At 36.3% G+C, this 4,349-nt stretch overlaps 1 non-coding gene across 1 annotated transcript; it reads right to left on the bottom strand.

The window, feature by feature from the left end:
• Positions 1 to 1,090: 1,090 nt before the first annotated feature.
• TRNAK-CUU (transfer RNA lysine (anticodon CUU)) lies at positions 1,091 to 1,163 on the bottom strand. The gene has a single exon. It is a non-coding gene; the product is annotated as a tRNA-Lys (tRNA).
• Between the last annotated feature and the right edge of the window lie 3,186 nt (positions 1,164 to 4,349).

Genomic DNA, 4,349 nt, shown 5'->3' with positions numbered 1-4,349 from the left:
ATCAAATTTGTGAAAACCTTATAATACTGAAATATTAAAACAAACAGAGTCCCTTGTAGGTTAGTTCGGTGCATAAATAAAAAAATGATAGGTTAAGTTATATCACTTAGGATCGTAAAAAAAATTAAAAAATCGTAAAAAAAAAAGATAGGTTAAGTTGTATCACGTAAGATCGTGATATACCTACCAAGTATAAATGGAAAAAATAAGTGCAGTAAAAATTTGTACTAAAACATCGCTAAACGCTATAACATCGACAAAAAATTGTCAAAATATGTCAAAAACTTATATTCGATTGATAAAAAAAAATACCTACAAAATATGATCCTCAAATGATGACGTTCAAACAGTGCATAAATAAAAAAATGATAGGTTAAGTTATATCACTTAGGATCGTAAAAAAAATTAAATAATCGTAAAAAAAGGATAGGTTAAGTTGTATCACGTAAGATCATAATATACCTACCAAGTACGAGTGGGGGAAAAATGAGTATAGTGAAAATTGTACTAAAAACATTGCTAAACGCTAAAACATCGACAAAAAATTGTCAAAATATGTCAAAAAGTGATATTTAATTGATAAAAAAAGAGGATACCTACTAAGTACTACTTTGAAACAATCAATATACACTACTCTAACTCAATTTTTCCTTTGGTTATTTTAATTAACTTAAATTTATTTATGTATTTTATTGATATCAAAGATAATAAGATATTTTTCCCTTCTCTACAATCAAATAAAATACATTAATTTCCAGGGAGATTAACTGACTGATTCGACGCCCATGAGCATCATCAGTAAAGTATGCAGGTTGTGTATGTATGTGTGTTGGGGGGGGGGGGTGAATTTGTTGCAGGGCCGCCGAATTTTAGTCTCGTCCCGGCTGTACAATCTCTAGCTACGGCTCTTCAATTAAAGATGCACACTGCGCAAAAAAAATTGTGAACGTATGAGATGAACACACTGTTCAGATAACTCGTACTTACACCCAATTGACAACTCTTATGCTTTACACCCAATTACAACACCAGTCTGTTGTCTTAAGTCAAAAACCTCTCTTCCCCTGGGTAGTCTGAAAGAAAAAGGGAACGCCCAACGTGGGGCTCGAACCCACGACCCTGAGATTAAGAGTCTCATGCTCTACCGACTGAGCTAGCCGGGCATCTGATAAACTTACTACGAAAGGATGTATTCATTTTAGATAAAATGGTAGGCTTACATGCATTATGAAAATCTTTATTTGATAAGCTGTCCTAGCGGCACGACTTGCACGCCCTCGGAAATTATGCGAACTACATCCTTCGAAGTGATTTACATATTTATGTGGGATAATTATTGCTGTTGTAAAGGAGACTCGTAGGATTTCTTCTCATGGGGAGCAAAGTAAGATTTCATGTCTTGCCCGAAACTTATATTTTACCTTTTATTACTATTTCTATTATTTTATAAATCATAAATTCAAATTGAATTGTAAATATTTTGGCGATGTGAACAACTTTACACTTGAGTCCGCGTATTTAAATAGAAAGTGAATTCGCTTTGTTTCCTTTCCATAAACATCTATCACTTTGTTGATAAACACTGCTTTATCCTTTTTCACGATGCACAGATATCAGAGAGACCACAGCGAGGAGTATGCATGCTGGGAGTCTGAAGCCTCGGACAACAATCGAAGCTGCTTTCCTTTCTTTCTTTCTTTTCTTGAGACAACAAAGGTAGAATATGCGACGGAGAAATTTACATTTGCCCCATTCTGGTAACTCACTGCCAGGATTTTCAGTTTTCTGTCAGAATGGCAGATTGGGGGCACAAAAAATAATTGCAAGTCAAAATAAGTTTTCTAAAAACTAGAGGACGACGGAATTTGCTGGTAGTCGTTTTGCTGAGTTGTGGTCCACAATGATCCCTTCTTATGTTGCCTTAGAGTCGCAGCTAAGAGGGAATATTTCCAGTAAAAAGAAAGATTAAAAGAAAGATTGCTGTTTCGATGAAATGAAGATGAATTATCAGAAAATTCATCGCGACTTGCACATAAATGCGATGCCCACCTTGAGTTAGTACAAGCGACACTATCTGTTGAATATCTTATAATTTCAGAAGCACAGAGAGAACATTGCGGAGCCAGTGACTCTCGCCCTCCCCCTTCGATACCGCTAGCGGGGGGAGGGTTGACTGGACTGCATTTTGCAGGCTAACGAGGCATTGGAGTCTGTGCTAACAGCCAGTATAACCATGAACATGCGCAGAATATTTCCAAGGGAGGACCAACAAGGCATTTTCCCTAATAGCGTCGCGCCCTAAAAAAAAACACTCCTTTAGATTCAAGTGCACTGAGTCGTGAAGTTATTTGTTGTGCTCGTCGACTCGTACAATACAACTAAATATGTTACGTATTGTAACTGCGCTTATAATAATTAGCATAAATTAATGTGACAAATAAAATTGTGTGTTTGAAAAATAACAATATATATATATATATATATATATATATATATATATCATTTTCGAGGGACATGACGTGGCTCCACCTTGCCTCTCTTCCAGACGTCCGTGACTAATATCCTCTGTGAAACTTGTGTTGTGTGCTTTCAATATGTTTGTGATTGTTATTTCATCAATCTTCTTGATTAGCCAAAAGGAAAATAAATAAAATTAATCAATGAATTCCTTTAAGGAAGGAAGAATCACACACACACACACACACACATGTGTGTATGCCCATCCTTTTTTGTAAAATATCCAATTAGTAATTAGATGAAAAGATGAGAATTGTTGTTAAAAATGTTTTGTTGTGCTAGGGATCTGTACAATTTAACTGTATTACAACATTTACTCAATTTTCATAAAGAGGATAAGAACCTTACAAAAGTTAGTTCGAGATTTAGATACCAGATTTTCGTGTGGTCCTTATGGTAATATTGCTGACTTTAAAAAAGATTAAGATTGCAAATACAATACCTCCAATATGCCCCGATCCGTTCTTTAAATTTGAAATCTGAATGTGAATCGATACAATTCTTCACGCATGTGTCATCAAAAGTATAACCAAATTTAAAATTATAATATTAAACATAAAAGTTAAGGGATATAAATTTGATTTAAAAATTTCGCTCACCCTAAAAATTTATTTCTCTGATTTTTCTGGAGCTGAATTCGCTCACGACTTCTACTAATGAGTCTAGAGATGAGGCGATGTCCTCTATGGATAATAGAGAACCTGGCAACCTTGGCAAATGGCTTTACTGTTCTCCGTAATTTTGTGTAACTTATAGATATTTTAGTGAGTGATGTGGTGACTATTCTAAACGCATGTAAAACTGTAAGTAGTAGAGATAGCACTATGTAGAACATGAATTACCCTCCAAAATGCAGCATTGATACAGATATTCAATCAATTTAGCTCGTTTCAGTGACCTCCTACACGAAATGTAAACAAATAGCATTTCCAATCGCTACACAAGTTGCTACCTGTTCGATATATCGCAATGAGCTCCTCCGTGGAATGTGTTAAAGACGTATCAAAGCAAGAATCGAAAGTGCAGTGTTGTGAGCGTATTTAGTTATGTCATTTAAAATGTACACAGTTAAAATAAACATACTCAAAATTTATGAAATCCACAGGCCAAACGTGACGTAAATCTTGTTCCAAAGCGAGACCACACACACCATATAGTCCACAACAGAATCCACCGTGCAAGCAGAGGTACCAATTCTTGTTGACCTTTACAAAATAATCTAGGATTTAAAAGTTACGAACTTATGACTTATGATTTATGACCCCACCAACCTACCCCCCCCCCCCCCCGACACACCACTTGGTCATATTTCGAAAGGAATTTCACCATATCTATGCAATTTTTCTGAATTTTCTGTTAATCCTCATGAAGATAATGTTCTCTATGTCCTCGAACCGCTAAGTTATGAGAAGCCAAAATATGTGTTAAGTTGATCAACCTTTCTAAGATATCGCGGCATTTTTTTTTCTTTTTAGCTTCCTGAATATCCTAATATCAGACGGCTACCGCCCGGCTTATTTAAAATACTAAATATCTGACATATTGTTTCAATTGTAACCAGCGGCTAGCAGCCGCCTCCGCAATGTTCCCCTGAAATTTTGTATAATCCCAGAAATTCAACAGAGCCTTTGAGGCGAGCACATCATTCCATTACCGGTTGAAGATCTCCACACAGGTAGGATTGTGAGAGGCAGACTGACAGTCGGGACATAAGCTAAGGCCCTTCGAGGGCTGTCGCGCCATGGGGGTTGAGCCGAGCACCCACATTTTTGTCGGTGAACTTAGAATACGTAACAGATTTAGTTGTATTGTACGAGTCAACGAGCACAACA

The sequence above is a fragment of the Lepisma saccharinum genome, chromosome 1 (genome assembly GCF_977018435.1).
Source record: "Lepisma saccharinum chromosome 1, izLepSacc3.1, whole genome shotgun sequence".
Lineage (NCBI taxonomy): Eukaryota > Metazoa > Arthropoda > Insecta > Zygentoma > Lepismatidae > Lepisma > Lepisma saccharinum.
This window is presented reverse-complemented; position numbering and strand designations above follow the sequence as displayed.